Genomic DNA, 19,818 nt, shown 5'->3' with positions numbered 1-19,818 from the left:
AAGTTAAATATACAAGATTTCATGTCTTTATATTCAAATCGTTGTGTGTAAGTTTGTGTTTGATGAAACCATATGTCCTCTTGATAAATCTTTCTAGATTTGTTGTGATATGCCATCACATGATGTGGTATTGAATGTAAAGTTGGGTTTACATTATTCATACAACACATAATGAAACCTTCACAATGATGATCTTATAATTGTCTCCTGAGTTGATATTGGTTCTTGTCCACAAAGTTATTCATTAACTGTCATATAAAGGCACTGGTCTATTATTATTCCTTGCTTAGTAAGTTTGTATGCATCAGGTCCTTATCAAAGAAACAAGTCTTTTAATTCCTATAAGTAATGCTCTTTTCATAATTACTTAAGTTCCTAACAGTAATCTTTCACATAATACAACTATATTCACACTTATCTCATCAGTTTTAAGGGTATTCAATAAAAAGCACTTTTGTTAGCATAGTTGGAGGGAAACCTTTTGCCATCCCTGCAATTGTTAATTCCCACATTTTAAATTCACTTAAAATAAACCTCTTTTGTGCTTGAGAGTGTAAGGTATAACCACCTAGGTTTAGTGAAGCCTAAAGTGCAGAGCAATTTGGTCTTTGACCATCCCTGTTCGTTGGCCAAGGCTGATTGGATCAACTAAGGATTAGGCAAGTCTTTGGTTTTCCAATCTGTGGTTTTGGGATCCAACAGATTGGTGACTCTGCTGGGGAGTTGTCTTAAAAAGTATTCAGAGTCTTTGGTGATTTGTTTCAGACTCTACTGGAGGAAAGAACCTAGAAGATCGATAAAAGATATTGTTCCTCTTAGGAGGTGGCGACTCGACATTTTAATACATGAATAATAGTCGATATTTTGAGAAAGTAACAGAAACTCCTAGGCATTTATCAATAAAATTGATGAAGGGGAGAAGGTCTCTACATAAAGGATAAGATAATCTTGTTCACTTGAGTCTAAAGAAAAGGTATAAAGAAAAGAAATCAACAACGAGTATGGCATCCGGGGGTTATAAGAAGTTTCCTAGTAGAGAGGATGGCTCTTCATCTAGTGATAAGTTTGAAAATCTAGAGAAAAATCCATTCTATGCCTTAAATGTAAAAGATAATAATGGTGGCCATAATGAAACCCTAACTACTGAGGAACAGGAAGAAAGGCAATGGGACGAAATCATACTTAAAATGGAGATGAATCCAAAATGGCAAAGGCTCTTAGGAGACAACCAAATTGGATATTGCAAAAACTAGGGTTACAGAGAGATACAATCCAAAGCCCTAGGTCAGAAAGGATAGAAGACAAAAGTAAAGGTGAGGGAGGTAGGCCAGCAACTCCTAAATATAGTCCCCCTCATATGAGAAGAATAGAGCAGCCTTTTGTAACTTTTGATAACCCGTTATTAAATGGAAGTAGAAGATGAAGGGATGTGCATGGGGATCAAAATGAAGAAAGGAAGAGAAACAACCAAGATAATGGAAGAACAAATGGAATTGGGGAAAATGATGGAAGCTAGAATAACACAAATAGAGGTAACATTATAAGTAATAATAGAGGAAGTAATAGGTATGGCAACAACCAAAATAATGGAAATGGTAATGGTGGAGATAGAAACAACAATAATGGCAATGGAGGTAATAATGGAAATAATGGCAATAATAATGGTGGTGGAAACAATGGGAACAATGGTAATTATGGTAGAAATGGTGGATTCAACAGAAGAAATATGAACAATCAAAACAACAATCAGGGTGGCAGATGACCTATGATCATTAAAAGATACAAACAATTAGATTTCATTGGCATTGTTGGTTATCCAAATCAGATCACTAATGATTTAAGATTAGCCATCCCTAAATTCTCAGGAAATGGAATTGACTCAGTTGAACAACATGTAGTTAATGTAAAAAATACCATTGAATAATTTGAGGTTCCTCATGAGGATGTATTCATGAAGTTCTTTGTTCAATCTTTGACAGAAGATGCAAGAGAATGGTATAGAAGCCTTCCTGATGGATGTATTGGTAGCTGGCAGAATTTATAACATTATTCTTAGAAGAATTTGGAGATCACAATGATCCTTTATTTGCATCCCATGAATTAGCAAGTATAAGGAAGAATCAAAATGAATCAGTAACTGAGTTTAATAAAAGATTTAATAAAGTATTAAATAGAATACCCAGAGATATCAGACCTGTTGATTCATTTCTAATTAACTTTTATTTGAGTGCTTTTGATAGTAAAACCCATTACGATATTTTGTCTCATAGACCTAATACTCTACAGCAAGCATTCAAGACAATTGTTATGATTGAGAATAACAAGAAAGTTGTTGGGAAGGTTGCTAAGAGAGATGATCCAAAGTTGTACAATTCCAAGGTTCCCAAGAAAGATGACCTTACTCAAATCATGGACATGCTTAAGGACCTAAAGGGTAAGCAAAACCCTAATGAAAAGCCACCATATAAAAAAAATAAGCAAATGAGTTACAATAAGCTGAGGCTACATGATATGCCATATAACACAAACTGGAATGATGGAAAGCCAGTAAAGCCTAATGTAAACAAAGAAACTCCTGATCCATTGAAGAAGGTAACAAATTTTGTAGATGAATATCCATGGTGTGATGTTTTTAATTTACCTCGTGTTGCAGAACAGTGCATGATTTCCCAAAGTTTGATAGAGGAGGAAAATCATAATGAGGATTGTGAACCTACTGTAAATGTACTTTCATCTGATCCATATTGGGGAAGGGATGAAGACTCATCTGAAGGGGAGCATTTTTTTGATGTGCAGCAAATAAGAGAAAACCAACATTATAGTATACAACAAGTCTTTTTAGATGATGATGATGAAGACATTCCAGCTTTGAGAAGATTGTTTCAGAATGATACAGTGCCTTCACTAAGGAACTTGACTGAGGAAGAAAAGAAAGCCTTTACTATTGCAGCAGTAGAACAAGTTAAGAGAAATTATCAGCTAAGAAATAGGAATGTAAATAATGAGCAGGGCAGGCCAACAAGTATGTTTGCCAAAATTAAAAAACCAAATGGGAATAAAGACAACACTTTCAAAAGCAAAGATGTAAATGCCAAAAAGGCAAAGGAAGCAATACCAAAACAGGCCAAGAAAGAGGAAATGCCAAAACTAATTAAGCCTATGGAGAAGAAGCAAGTAAGCAAGCCTACTTCAAATAGTAATTCTTTCATGTCTTAGGCGTTGTCTCAAGTGAAGATATCTATGCCCTTGCTAGAGGTAATGAAATTACCAGATTACAAGAATGAGACATTGAAAATCATATCCAATGTTGGAGAAGTAAGTAGGAAAGGTCTTAAAACTAAATAATATCCTCATGTGGTGTATCTTGGCACGTCTATTACCAAAAATCTCACTTAGGTAGATCCTTTCTATTTAACATTGCTGATAAACACAAAAATGCTAAAAAATTGCATGATAGATTCAGGAGCAGCAGTAAATATCATGCCAGAGGACGTCATGAAATAATTGGGAATGCATGTTGATACACCTTATGGTAAATGATATGTCATAGACAACAGGTCAGTTCCTATAGTAGGAATTATGAAAGATGTTGATTTCAGATTCCCAGCCTGCCCAGACATTGCATATAAGACAGATATCATAGTTGTACAAGTGCTTGCAAACTATGGGATGTTGTTGTCTAGGCAATGGTCTAATTTGGTGGGTGGACATGTCCATCTTGACTTATCATATTCCACTATTCCAGTAAAAGGGATAGAGGTGAGGATAAATAGAAAACCAAGATGCCCCTACCTCGTAGAAGAAATTGATCCTAATAAAATGACTTGCTTTTGCCACTCAAATATGGACAACTTTCAGGTAAGTATTTATAAACCTTTAAAAGTTGATAAAATTACAGAAACGGTTAAACAAAATCAAAATTTAATCTGGAAATTGTATTTTGATGGTGCCTGTAGTAAGGATGGAAATGGAGCAAGAGTTATACTTGTTTCACCTAATGGAAAATCTTTTAAATACTCTTTCTTGTTAGCTTTTGAGTGTACTAATAATGTTGTTGAATATGAGGATCTTTTATTAGGACTTAAAATAGCAAATAAACATGGCATTAAGTTACTAATAGTTTATGGTTATTCTGAATTAGCTGTTTCACAAGTTAGAGGCAAATTTGCTACAAAAAACACAAAATTAAGAAGCTACAGGAACAAGGTTTGGGATTACATTGAACTTTTTGATGCTTTCTCCATAAATTGGATTGAAAGGGAAAATAACATTTTGGCAGACTTCATGGCTAACCTGGCAATCAAACATAATTATATCCCTTTTAATGATATTACCCAAGTAGAAATCAAGACCAGACCATCAGTCCCTGACAGTGTAAAGAGTTGGCAAGTATTTGATGATGACAGGGATTTGCTAAAGTTTTTGTTTTGTGAGAATCAGTATGAGCACCAGTTGATTGATTGGAATGGAATTATGGAGGAAATTGATGGCAAAGGGACTGTATTTGGACAATAAGTGTTGCAACTAAAAACAAATAAAATTCCAAAAGGATTGATAGAAATTGAAAGAATGTTTGATGATAAAGATATAGCAAGTTTCAGACCTAATTCAGGAAGATGTGAGGATGTTGAAAAAATAAACTTGGGAAGTGAAAGCAATCCAAGAGAAGTATATATTGGAAAAAGGCTCACACCAAAAATCATAATAGTATTGATTAATATGCTAAGGAAGTACAGGCATGTCTTCGCTTGGTCATATGATGACCTTAAAGCATACAGGGAAGACTTGTTCCAGCATGAGGTACCCTTGAGGCCTGATGCAAAGCCTTTCAGACAAAAGAAAAGGCCAATAAATCCTACTTTGGCTCCCAAGATGAAAGAAGAACTGATGAAAATGAGAAATGTTGGTATTATTGAGCCCATAAGACACTCAACATGGGTGTCCAATTTGGTCCCTGTCAGAAAAAACAATGGTGATATCAGATTGTGTGTGGACTTTAGGAATTTAAATGTTTCATCTTTAAAGGATAATTATGCTTTACCTAACATGGAGCCTCTTTTGCAGAAAGTCACTCAAAATGAATTATTATCTATGATGGATGGTTTCTCAGGGTATAATCAAGTCAAAGTTAGGGAAGCAGAAAAGTTCAAAACCACTTTGACCACACCTTGAGGCATCTATGTCTATGCTAGGATGCCTTTTGGACTGACAAATGCAGGAGCCACACTCCAGACGGCTATGGATGTAGCCTTTGAGGGGTTGATTGATTATATCTTGGCAGTTTACCAGGATGATATGACTGCTTATTCTAAAAAGGCAGAAGACCATTGCAATGACCTAGAAAAAATCTTTATTAGAGCATTAGAATATGGCATATCTTTAAATCCCAAATAGTGTCATTTTGGAGTTACTGAAGGGAAATTGTTAGGTCATATTGTTTCAAAAAATGGTGTGAGAATTGATCCAGAAAGGATTGTTGCTATTGATAAGATTCAAATCCCTAAAATAGTTAAGGCAATTCAATCTTTTTTCAGTCAAATTAACTTTGTAAGAAGGTTTGTTTCAAACTTCTCTGAAATTGTAAAATCTATTGCTAAAATGTTGAAAAAGGGTGCTGAAATAAAGTGGACTAATGAAGCCCTTGAAGCTTGTGTAAGCATCAAAAGAGCCATCAAAGAAGCCCATGTATTAAAGTCCCATGATTTCTCCAAACCTTTCCAAGTGTTTTCATTTGCTTCATTCCACACTATTGTTGTTGTCATGTTACAAAAGAATGATGAGGGCCATGAACAACTAGTGGCATTATTTAGCAAAACATTGCAAGCATCTGATTTGAACTATGATTTGAATGAAAAATAGGCTTATGCTCTTGTGAAAGCAGTAAAAGCTCTCAGACCCTACCTAGTTGGTGCCACTATTATTGCATATGTACCAAATGTTGTTGTTAAAGACATCTTCAGACAATCAAAGACTAATAGAAGGAGATGCAGATGGATAAACCAGATCCAAGAATTTAATATTGATATACAGATCACAAAGGTGGTGAGGGGTCAGAGTTTAGCAAAATTGATGGCAGAATCCAATCTTGAAGCAGCACATGTAAATCAAATAGAGTTGGAAGATGCACAAATGAGCATTGAGAGGTGCCCTTGGTACACAAATATTGTTCATTTCTTAAAAAACATGAAGTGTCCTGATAGTTTAAATGATAGTCAGAGAAAAACTTTAAAGCTTCAAACATCTAGGTATGTATTACTTAATGGAGATTTATACTGGAAAAATAGAGATGGTATTCTCTTATTGTGCCTAGATGAGTGTCAAGCATCTAATGTTTTAAAAGGCTTACATGAAGGTGTATGTGGAGGCCACTTCTCAGCCAAAACCACTACTCATAAAATTCTTAATGCTGATTATTATTGGCCCCAAGTTTTCAAGGATTGTCAATACTTATATCAAAAAATGTGAAGCTTGTCAAAAAAATTCAGGGAAGCTAAAGTATAATGGAGCTATTCCTCTCAGACCCATGCATACAAAAGAACCATTCTAGATGTAGGGTATTGACTTCATAGGGGAAATAGAAAACAAATCTAGTGGTGGGCATAAATGGATTTTGGTGGCCACTGATTATTTTACTAAGTGTGTTGAAGCCATTCCCACAAGACAGGCTACAAGCAAAGTGGTGACAAAGTTTCTTTTGGAAAACATTTTGACCAAATTTGGAGTACCTTGAAAGATTATGATAGACAATGGGATGTGTTTCAGATCTAAGGAGTTCTCTAATTTTTGTGAAAAATATGGCATCACTCTGTCCTATTCATCACCTTACCATCCCCAAGGAAATGGACAAGCGGAATCAAGCAATAAGAACTTGTTGAAGATTATTAGAAGGATGTTGGGTGAAAATAAAAGAGCTTGGGATTCAAAATTGATCTTAGCAGTATGGGCTGACAGAGTGACAGTCGAGAAGTCTATAGGATTTTCTCTATATGAGCTTGTGTATGGAAAAGAAGCAAGATTACCCTTGAATAATTTACTTCCAGTTTATAAATTTGTTACAGAAGAGTGTTTAGAAGAAGTAGACTTCATGGGGGACAGGTTGATGGCATTGGTTGAGTTGTATGAGAGTAGAAAAGAGGCTCGGGAAAGAAACATTTAGAGGAAACAGATGGTTAAGGCTTTACATGATAAAAAGTCTTGTGACAGGAACATTTGAAGATGGAGAATGGGTACTTAAATAGAATGCCAAAGACCAAGACAAAGGAAAACATGAAAAATTTGATGCGCTCTAGATAGGACCCTATATCATCTTGGAAAAAAGTGGAGAAAATTCATATTACTTGCAGGATACTGATGGCGAAGTGTTGGAATTTCCAGTCCATGCTCAATACTTTAAGCATTTATTCTCTTGATAATCATCGAGTACTTCTTGTATCATAGTAATATGGTTTTTCTTTTGTTTCCTATTATGTGTTTTCAATTTTCTATTTTGGTCTGCTTTCCAGAGTTAGTTGAGATCTTGCTATGTCCCTAAAAAGAACATACATCCCCAGAAAGAGCCATTGTTAGCACATATTTTAAGAAAATATTTTTGTGTTATATATGGATGCTTTTGCTTATAATTCCATCATAGGAGCACTTATTGCTGGATTGTATGTGCAGTTGATGTGTTGCAGTCTCTTTATAAAAGGGCATCACTTGGGCATATTAAAGGGAAGTCTTAAGTATGATGGCATTCTAGCAATCCTCATCTTCACCATTAGTCTCATTGCAAGAATACTTTGTGGAAGGTCAGCATAGAGTAGGGTTGTGAGCATGTGCAAAGAGGTAAATGATATGGGAGAAACCCTTCAGTATGATTATTAAAAGTTGCATCCATAAAGAGGGCCTTCTTTTGCAAAAACTACAAACTTTTGCTTATCAGCATAAGTCATCCCGATGAGATCGCCTAAGGAGGAAGGAGTATGTTTATCAGAGTAATTCATGTCGATGGTGTTTCCTAAAGAATGAGCGGTGGGAAAAGGTGCGACTAAGTGGGAATCCATCAGGGCAAGTTATGGTGATGAAGTCTGAGCCATCAGAGTAACATACACTATTGGCAACGAGGAAAAAATGTCATCCCGCTGCCCAATAAGGTTATCGGTGGAGCTCTTGCCGACAACTGATGGAGAGATGTCTTTATAGCGGTGACATTGAGTTATCGGTAGGTCCTAATTTATGTTACCTTGATACCCGATGGACCGAGTGGAGGAGGTGACCTTATCGGAGATACTTTCTCTGATAAAGTGGTACCAAGCACAAGTGAAGTCAACTACATCGGGAAAGCCTATTTTGGCATTATGTGAACCAGTATGTGAACTGATATGTGGACATACTGACATTGTATGTTGTCATTGATGTCAATATGTTGAAGGGGTGTGAACCGGCATATGTGAGAACCGGTATAACACTGTGAACCAGCATTTGTGCCAAAGTGAAGCGGTGTGCTTATTCAAGGTTAACCGACATATGGTTATGGGAACTGGCACATGGAAGCATTGTATGACTACCGGTTGGTAGTCTCAACTTTAGGGTTTCTGGTTGAAGTGTTTCAAGCCTGTATGGCTCAACTGGTGACATTGTGTGATGAGTTAGCCTTGTAATGAAGAACAGATCATGTTGCCATGTCAGCCTTGTGCGCGTGAAGGATCTTGCATAAAGGAGATTGTTCCTATCTACCTCGGGAATGTGTGAAGTCTGTAAAATGGTGATAATGTGTGATGGGTTATCAGCCACCATGAAATCGATGAAAATGGACGATGGAGAATGTCTTGAGATTGGATCAAGACTGTTGCAATTAATGGAATGTTCTCAACGGTCAGGATTGAACCGTTTGAATTCCTTAACCTAATAGGTTTAAGGTTTAGGGTTTATGCTACCAACCTATCTGTTTTCCTATAAGGTCGATGTTGTGTCTCTTTCTGAGGTTGTTGGCAAAAGTTGTGTGTGTGTGTATCCAAGAGAAGGGATACGTGATTCTTGCTAGACCAAAAGGAGAGAAGTGATACCTGCAGAGTGTAAGTGCAGAAGGTGAAGAGGAGCTTAAGAGGATCTGCATTGGCATTGAGTGTTGTTACCAGATCATTGTAATACCTGTTGATCTCTAACCACCTCAACAGTTGGAAAATCCCTTAACAGGGTAGCCTTAACCGACTTGCTGAAAATCCTTTAACAGGGTAATTTAAAGCTACTGAGTTCGGAATCATTTAGCTATTGAGTTCTTGAAATCCTCTAACAAGGTAACGTTTAACTAGGTTTAACCCTTAATCGGGTATTGTAGCCATCCCTTAACCGGGTGATCTCTAACAGGATCAGTTCCTAGCAAAACCTTTTGTAATGTCTCTAACTGGACAAGGCTCCTAACAGAGCAGACTTCTAAAGAGTTCAAAAATAGCTTGTGGGTATTCATCCCCACCGTGGTTTTTCCCATTTGGGTTTCCACGTGAAAAATATGTGTGTCATGTGTGATGCTTTTATCTTGTGATGCTTTGCTATTGTTTGTCAAGCATATGATGGTTCTGTGTTTTATGCTTGTCAATAAAACATGTTGAACTAGTTGTTATTATGATCTAATGATAGATTACATGTTTATGCATAAGGGTGAAATGATAGTGTAGTCTCAAGTTGAGTGAAAATCTAAGTGAGTAACCGATTAACGCTTGTCTCAGACATTCTTAGCTTTACTGGTTGCACTCTGTTTCAAACTGGTGTCACTATCTGCTAGTTATTTGAAGTGTCTGCTGTCAAACCGGTTTTGAACTGTATTTTTGTATGTACTGATTCACCCCCCCCCCTCTCAGTACCGGTTTGGTACTATTCACCCATCATTAAGTTATCAATTGGTATCAGAGCATCCTCTAGGTCCTCTGTGTTATAAGCTTAACCGCTTGAGGTAAAGATCCCAGTCTAATGATGAAGAGGGAAGGTCCAAAGTTTAACAGAGAAAATTTCAGTATATGGAAAGATAGAATGAATATATTCATCAAAAGCATGGGTGCTCAACACTGGAGCTATGTTGAGACTGTCTATGTTGCTCCTACTGGTACCCTTACCGATGACCAAAAGAGAGAGATGCAGGAGAATGGGCAAGTCATGGAAGCCCTAATTAGTAGTTTATCTGACATTGAGTTTATTGATGTTCAGGATAAGGTAAATCCCAAAGAGGTATGGGATACTCTTGAAAATATCTATGGCGGCGATGAGCATGTAAAACAGGCTAAGGAAGAAAGCCTTAGAGGGAAGTTTGAAGATATGCAGATGATTGAAGGTGAGACCATTCAACAGTATGGAATAAGGATCAAAACCATTGTTGGAGATATCAAGAGTGTAGGTGGTAAAATAGAAGATGCCACTATGGCAAGCAAAGTCCTAAGATCCCTATTGTCGGTCTATGCAATAAGGGTTGCTGCTATTCAAGAGCTGAGCTCAATAGACAAGACTAAGGTATCCTTAGACTCCATCATAGAAAATTTGATAGCCTATGAGCTAAATAGTTTTGATGGCAGTGTTTAAAAGACTGAATCAGCTTTTAAAGCTTCTGTTGTACCATCCAGAAAAGGAAAAGAAGCTAGCACTAGTGGTGAACCAAGACAGAGTAGAGAAATGGATGATGAGAAGATTCTGATGGCATTTGAAGCTCTCCTTTCTAGGAAACTTCCAAAAGGAACCGGCAAATACAAAGGTAAGCTACCTTTGAAATTCTTTTCTTGCAACCAAATAGGACATATTGCTGTAAACTGTCCTAATGGCGAAAACAAGGAAAAACTGGAAAGGTTCAAGAAATTCAAAGGAGGAAATTAGAGAAACTATTTTGTGGCAGTTGATGAAGGTGTCACAGATGAAGAATCAGAGGATGAAGAAAATGAAGATATTGTGTTTGTTGTTGCCAAAGAAGATGTGTCAGACAAGAAGGCTCTTGTCTCCCGGTTTGATAATTCCAATGAGTGGATCATTGACATTGGTTGTTCTCACCATATGACTGGTGACTGGAGCAAGTTTCTATCCTTGGAGGAGTATGATGCAGGTGTGGTTCGCTTTGGCAATGATGCACCATGCATGGTCAAAGGCAGAGGGTCCATCTCTCTGAATGGAAAGAGTAGTGCTGACAATGTGTATTGGGTTGATGGTCTTAGACACAACCTTCTGAGTGTTGCCCAACTGAATGACAGTGGCCTCACTCTGAAATTCAAGAATGGAGTTTGCATAATCAAAGGAAAGAATGGTGAATTGGTGGCCACTGGCATGTAGACCAAAGGTAACCTATTTCATCTAAATGCAAATATAAGTACATGTCTTATGGCAAAATTTGATGATAGCTGGATATGGCATAGGAGACTCTGCCATGTAAACTTTGATAACATTGTGAAAGCTAGTAAGATCAAGGTAGTTAGAGGGTTGTCGGTGCTAAGCAAACTGGATAATACCTTGTGTAGAGAGTGTCAATTGGGGAAAATGTCTTCCTCAACCTTTAAAGGTAAATCTTTCACTGCTGACAACTTGCTTGATCTTGTGCATACCGATTTGTGTGGTCCTATGAAAACTAGAAGTGTGCAGGGTGATAGGTACTTCATGATTCTCACTGATGACTACTCAAGAATGATGTGGGTCACATTCTTGAAAGACAAGTCTGAAGCCTTTGTAAAGTTCAAAGCTTTCAGAGCTTTACTGGAGAAGGAAAGCGGTAAAAAGATCAAGTACCTGAGAATTGATCAAGGAGGGGAATTCACTTCTGGTGAATTCAACAAGTACTCTGAAGAACATGGCATCAAGAGGCAATTGTCTGCCCCCCAAACTCCATAGAAGAATGGCCTAGCAAAGAGGAATAACCATACTATGGTTGAAGCAGCTAGAACCATGTTGATTCAAGGAAAGGTAGCTCACACCTTTTGGAGAGAAGCGGTGAGCACTGCAGTCTACACAATGAACTGGGTACTCATCAAGAAAGGTAAGGATAAAACTCCTTATGAGTATTGGACTGGTAAGACACCTGTGGTTAGCTACTTTAGAGTGTTTGGTAGCAAATGTTACATCAAGAGGAGTGAACACCAGAGCAAATTTGATGTGAAATGTGATGAGGGAATATTCTTTGGATATTCCACCAAGAGCAAAGCTCTCAAGTGTTTCAACAATAGGACTCAAAGAATAATGGAAAGCATCAATGTAAGAGTTGATGAAACCTCTAAGAAAACTGAGGAAACCGGCAGTGAGCAAGTGGTAAACGAACTAGTTGCAACCTTCTAGGAACCGGTTGTCAGTCAACCGAGTACCAGTAACAGTGTTCCTACACCGGCAAATGTAGATGCTGATACTGATGGAGATGAGGATGAAGAAGAAAAGCAAGAGGAATCCATCAAGACCATTCCTCGGTATGTCAAGTTGAATCATGATCCTAATCAGATCATAGGAGATAAGGATGCAGGAATCCTTACAAGAAGAAAGGTCAGAGAAAACTCATGTATGATCTCTAAATTTGAGCCTAAATCATTTAAAGAGGCACATAAAGATGAAGACTGGATCAAGGCAATGGAAGAGGAACTTGACCAGATAGAGAAAAATGGTACATGGTCTTTGGTACCTAGACCGGAGCATAAAAATGTCATTGGTACCAAATGGGTCTTTAGAAATAAGTTGAATGAGGATGGCACAATGATTAGAAACAAAGCCAGATTGGTATGAAAAGGATATGCTCAAGAAGAAGGAGAAGACTATGGAGAAACCTTTGCTCCTGTAGCCAGATTGGAAGGGGTCCATATGCTTCTTGCATATGTAGCTTTTAAAGGTTTCAAAGTATATCAAATGGATGTAAAATTTGCATTCCTAAATGGTGTACTTGAAGAGGAGGTGTGTATTGAGCAACCAGATGGGTTTTCCCTATCTAAAGACAGTGACATGGTATGTAGGCTACATAAAGCCATATATGGACTAAAGCAAGCACCTAGGGCATGGTATGAATGTTTGCATTCCCAACTTGTGAAGATTGGATTTGAAAGAACAAGTAAAGATAGCAATATCTACTTGAAGTCTAAAGGAGATCAGATCCTGATCTGTGAGGTATTTGTTGATGAAATTATCTTTGGTGGAGATGACAAGATGAGTCATGAATTTGCAGATGAGATCAAGAAAGTTTGAAATGTCACTCATAGGGGAGATTAAGTTCTTCATTGGACTGCAAATCCAGTAGATGAAGGATGGAATCTTTATCACTCAGTCCAAATTTGTCAAAGAAGTGTTGAATACTTTTGGCATGGAAGATAGAAAACCGATTGGTACACCGATGGTGACCAGTTGTAAACTATCCAAAGAGGATGACTCAGCATTGGCTGATGAAAAGGAATACTGATCAATGATTGGTAAATTGCATTATGTAGTGCATAACAGACTGGATATTGCACATGTAGTTGGCATTACTGCAAGGTTATAGAAAAGTCCAAGAGAATCCCACTTGGTTGCAGTCAAGCGGATTCTTAGGTATCTGAAGGGAACTGTTGACTATGGATTGTGGTATCCATATAGAAAGGATTTCAACTTGAAAGTGTTCAAAGATGCTAATTGGGCTGGTAATGTAGATGACTGGAAGAGCACAACTGGTGGTGCATTCTTCTTCGATGGTAGACTATTCTCATGGATGAGTAAGAATCAAAGTTGTATCTCTCAGTCTACAATGGAAGCAGAGTATGTTGCAGCTTTCATGAACTGCACTCAGACAATTTGGATGAAGCATGTATTGAATGGCTTCAAAGTTCCTATATCTGAACCGGTAAGTATATTTTGTGACAATACTAGTGCAATTAATATCTCCAAGAATCCGGTTTTACATTCTAGAACCAAGCACTTTGAGCTTAAGTATCATTTCTTAAGGAAAAAGGTTCAGAACAAAGAGATTGCAATGGAACATGTTACTAGTAAGGAGCAGTTAGCAGACATATTCACCAAGCCTCTCCCAAAGACTATATTTATATACTTAAGAGGTGAATTAGGGGTACTGCCCCTTCAGGAGGTGAACTAAAGGTATATACTCCACATCAGTCATGTATTGCATAGTCAAATCTTTCTTCAGGATTGATGTGTTGAAGGATGCTACTCCTCAGGGGTAGCAACAATAATGGAACAGGGAAGCTTATGCCTCCACTTTGGCATTGTTGTCAAAGGGGGAGAAGATGTGAAGCGGAGAAGATATCTACAAAAATTGGGGGAGAAGATGTGAAGCGGGGAGATATCTTTGTATATTGCCATCAATGCCAAAGGGGGAGATTGTTGGCATTATGTGAACCAATATGTGAACCGGTATGTGGACATAATGACATTATGTATTGTCATTGATGTCAATATATTGAAGAGGTGTGAACCGGCATATGTGAGAACCGGTATAACACTATGAACTGGCATTTGTGCCAAAGTGAAGCGGTGTGCTTGTTCAAGGTGAACTGGCATATGGTTATGGGAACTGGCACATGGAAGCGTTGTATGACTACCGGTTGGTAGTCTCAACTTCAAGGTTTCCAGTTGAAATGCTTCAAGCCTGTATGGCTCAACCGGTGACATTGTGTGATGAGTTAGCATTGTAATGAAGAACAGATCATGTTGCCACGTCAGCCTTGTGCGCGTGAAGGATCTTGCATAAAGGAGATTGTTCCTATCTACCTCAGGAATGTGCGAAGTCTGTAAAATGGTGATAACATGTGATGGGTTATTAGCCGCCATGAAATCGATGAAAATGGACGATGGAGAATGTCTTGAGATTAGATCAAGACTGTTGCAATTAATGGAATGTTCTCAATGGTCAAGATTGAACCGTTTGAATTCCTTAACCTAACAGGTTTAGGGTTTAGGGTTTATGCTACCGACCTAGTTGTTTTCCTATAAGGTTGATCTTGTGTCTCTTTCTGAGGTTGTTGGAAAAAGTTGTGTGTGTGTATCCAAGAGAAGGGATACGTGATTCTTGCCAGACCAAAAGGAGAGAAGTGATACCTGCAGAGTGTAAGTGTAAAAGGTGAAGAGGAGTTTAAGCGGATCTGCATTGGCATTGAGTGTTGTTACCAGATCATTGTAATACCTATTGATCTCTAACCACCTCAACAGTTGGAAAATCCCTTAACAGGGCAGCCTTAACTGGCTTGCTAAAAATCCTTTAACAGGGTAATTCAAAGCTACTGAGTTCAAAATCCTTTACCTATTGAGTTCTTGAAATCCTCTAACAAGGTAACCTTTAACAGGGTTTAACCCTTAACCGGGTATTGTAGCCATCTCTTAACCGGGTGATCTCTAATAGGATCAATTCCTAGCAGAACCTTTTGTAATGTCTCTAACCGGACAAGGCTCCTAACAGAGCGGACTTCTAAAGAGTTAAAAAACAGCTTGTGGGTATTCATCCCCATCGTGGTTTTTCCCAGTTGGGTTTCCACGTGAAAAATATGTGTGTCATGTGTGATGCTTTTATCTTGTAATGCTTTTCTATTGTCTGTCAAGCATATGATGGTTCTATGTTTTATGCCTGTCAATAAAACATGTTGAACTAGCTGTTATTATGATCTGATGATAGATTACCTATTTATGCATAAGGGTGAAATGGTAGTGTAGTCTCGAGTTGAGTGAAAAGCTAAGTGAGTAACCGGTTAATGCTTGTCTCAAACATTCTTAGCTTTACCAGTTGCACTCTGTTTCAAACCGGTGTCACTGTCTGCCAGTCATTTGAAGTGTCTGTTGTCAAACCATTTTTGGAATGTATTTTTGTCTGTACTGATTCACCCCCCCTCTCAATACCGGTTTGGTACTATTCGCTCATCATTAAGTTATCAGCCTACACCGATGGACCGAAGCAGCCCGATAAGGAGAGTAAGGTGCAAAAGACTAATCGGGATAGCTTACGCTACCGGAGAAACATCTTTAGAGTTATGTCGATGCCCAATGGGTAGAATGCCATAGAGGGCGGATCTATTGGGGAGACTATAACTATCGGAAGTAAGGGAAATACGCTACTTCGATGCCCGATGATGTAATCAATGAAAGTTGTGTCGATTAAAGAGAAAGTTAGATGTCATGGGCCCATCGGATGAAGTGTAAAGTAATTTCATTCTGAAGGCCGATGAAGCAACTAGAGAAATAAACAGGAGGTTTCATCAAAGAGACATACCTCGATGTAACATAAAGAAACACTGACTAAGAAAAAGGAAAGGTGGATCCATTGGGATAAGTCAAGCCTCGAGGAAAAAAGTGAAACAGCCAAAGTGAGATCAGATGCATTGATCGAAGTAACCTATACCGATCAGAAAGACAAAAAGGTAATTGAAGGAACGCATGACGCCAAATAATTGAATTATCGGGTGGGGTTACGTCAATTAGCCGTTAGAATGTTTGATACGACAGCCATTATTTAATGCTCGCGATCAGGAGGATTTGATTCGCACGAAGCAAAATTGATGAGTATTTTTATCGTTACAGATCCTAGCTGTTGTATATCCAGCATAAAGAAAGAGTTCTTGTGCCAGGAATTTTTCACAGTCTCTTCAACCATTAACATTCAAGTTGCAGACAAGAAGCACGGGTAATTAAGACTTCAAGCACTTAATCATGGAGGCATCTGGCTCACAAGGAAAGAGAAAGGTCATAGAGATTTCAGATACATAGTTAACTAAGTCAAAAAAGGTGAAGTCTATGGAGGGTATGCAGAAGTGAAAGTTGAACCAGGATATGATTGACCAGATGGATTCATCTAGTGCTAAGTCGAGGAGGTCTAATTTGGATTGCAGAATTCCAAAATGTACTCAACACATCTCTTAATGTTGCCCGAGAAGATGTTTTGGATATGAAGGAGATAGGTGAGCAGATGGAGAGAATGGTTACCATGGAGATCATTGTCAGGGATAGTGTATTCAACACCAACACTCACCAAGATAGGAAGTATTTGGAGCATATTTAGAAATGTAATACATTATGGGACAACCAAAATTGACTTCTTAGTTTGTAATTTTGTTTTATGTCTGGTAGTTAGGCAGTTAGGTATTAGGTTTTAGTTAGGTTTAGTTTGACAAGATGAAAGGGTGTGTCCTTTCACTTGAATCCTTTGGCTCACATATATGTAGTGAGTCATTTTTGTATGATAAGGGGATAGACAATATTCTACCACTTGTTGGGGATACAAGTGTTCTGTTTTAGAAAAGTCAAATACGAATGAGGAGTTTATTTTGTTCAAATTGAGTATATTGGAGTATTTTGTAAGTACAACTTTTGTATACATTCTTATTCCAGAAGTTAAATATACAAGATTTCATGTCTTTATATTCATATCGTTGTGTGTAATTTTGTGTTTGATGAAGCCATATGTCCTCTTGATAAATCTTTCTGGATTTGTTGTGATGTGCCATCACATGATGTGGTATTGAATGTAAATTTGGGTTTATATTATTCATACAACACATAATGAAACCTTCACAGTGACAATCTTATAATTGTCTCTTGAGTTGATATTGGTTCTTGTCCACAAAGCTATTCATTAACTATCATATAAAGGCACTGGTTTGTTATTATTCCCTGGTAAGTAAGTTTGTATGCATCAGGTCCTTATCAAAGAAACAAGTCTTTTAATTCCTATAAGTACTGCTCTTTTCATAATTACTTAAGTCCCTAACAGTAATCTTTCACATAATACAACTATATTCACACTTATCTCATCAGTTTTAAGGGTATTCAATAAAAATCACTTTTGTTAGCATAGTTGGAGGGAATCCTTTTGCCATTCCTGCAATTGTTAATTCCCACAGTTTAAATTCACTTAAAATAAACCTATTATGTTCTTGAGAATGTAAGCTATACCCACCTAGGTTTAGTGAAGCCTAAAGTGTAGAGGGATTTGGTCTTCGACCATCCCTGTTCTTTGGCCAAGGCTGATTAGATCAACTAAGGATTAGGCAAGTCTTTATTTTTCCAATCTATGGTTTTGGGCACCAACAGTGACTTCTAATTGATACATGTTTCCACTAGTATTTTTCCTTGAAGCAATGACAGTTCTGGATCTCTTTTGAATCTCACAGCCACCATCCTAAAAGTCAAATTTGTAACCATTTTCACACATCTGTCCAACACTCAAAATATTATAATGTAATCCTTTTAAATAGAAAACATTATTAGTTTTATGCTTTCCATCAAAAGTGATAAAATCAAACCAAACAATTTGAGCAGTCTAATCATCTCCAAATGTAACAAAACCACCATCATATTTTTAAAGCTTTACAAACTTACTTTTGTGACCAGTCATATGATTTGAACATCCACTATCAATCAACCATTCATTTCTATCTCTCCTAACATGCAATGCTAAAGCAACAATCTCAACAATTTTAGAGTTATTACTTTTAGGTCCATCTTTCTCTACCATGGACAAACAATCGCCATCCTCATAATTTGACTCATCGTCAGAAATAGTAGCATCATCTATGACATAGTAGGCTTTCTTATTTAATTTTCCTTTACTTCAATTTTTTTTTTGATCCTCTTTCTTAAAATTTAGATGCATAATGACTAATCTTTCCACATTTAAACATTTAAGGGGTAGTATGTCTTTATACTTGTTGATTCCTCTTTTCAATTTTCTTACAAATTTTGCTTCCATTTCATCCAATCTCTCATCATATAAATATTCATCTATAGCTTTTAATACTTTAAAGGTCATTTTTTATTTTGCTTTGTCTCTACCAAACTTCCCCATCTCAAATGCAGTCAAGGTGTTGAACAACTATTCTCTAGTGAATTTTGTTAAATCATAGGTTTCCTCAATAGCTTATATCTTGTCAGTGTAGCTTTCCAGTAAGGTTCTCATGATCTTTTGTATCACATCCATCTCATATGGAACACCACCAAGATCTCTAATCTCATTCATAGCATTCTCAACCTTCTAAAAATAACTCTCAACACCTTCACCTTTTTCCATTCTCAAATTCCCATTAGTTCCTTTAGCATTCTGCATCTTGGATAGCTTGACTCTTTCATTTCCCTCATAAATATTTTTCAACCTTTCCCAAACTTCATAAGTAGTTTCTCAAGCAACAACCTTCACCAATTCAGTTTCAGATAAAGCACTAAAGATAGCATACCTTTCTTGCTCATTTTTTTCATAAGCTTCAATTTCATCCAGTGTAGTAGGACCATTCATCGTTGTTGAATACTTGGATTCCATAGCCTTCCAGTTCTTGTAACCTAGAGAAATCAAATATCCTCACGTCTTTACTTTCCAAAAACTATAGTCGCATCCTTCAAAGGTAGGGATAGTCAATTTATGTGTCATCAAAACTCCTCGAGCAATTAGACTCACTTTCTAGGAACCAAAGCTCTGATACCAATTGTTGAATGCCCCAGATAACTAAGGGGGGTTGACTTAGTTATCAATTAAAACATTAAATTATTCACAACAACATATCCAACAACTATAGATTTCATATGCAAAACCATGAGCAAATGATATCATGAAAATAACACACAAAAGAGATACCAGATATGACGTGGAAAACCCAAGAAGGGAAAAAACACGGAAAATGTTAGTTCTTAATATAAAAGCAACTCCTAGGGTGGGACAAATTAGGGTGATTTTTACAAGATGGCTCACTACCAAAATTGCTCACTACCTAGCTAAAACCACCAGATAAAGAAGGAGGGCTCACTGCCCAAAGGAAGAAAGAAAGAATCCACCACAAGAGGCATAATTGCCACTCTGCTACAATACTAGAAGAAACCTTAAGCTCACTGCCACTAGTACCAAACAACATCTGCAAACAACCACACCGATCAACCACT

This window comes from Cryptomeria japonica, chromosome 9 (assembly GCF_030272615.1).
Source record: "Cryptomeria japonica chromosome 9, Sugi_1.0, whole genome shotgun sequence".
Classification (NCBI taxonomy): Eukaryota; Viridiplantae; Streptophyta; class Pinopsida; order Cupressales; family Cupressaceae; genus Cryptomeria; species Cryptomeria japonica.
The sequence above is the reverse complement of the archived record's forward strand: the minus strand, read 5'-3'. Positions refer to the sequence as shown.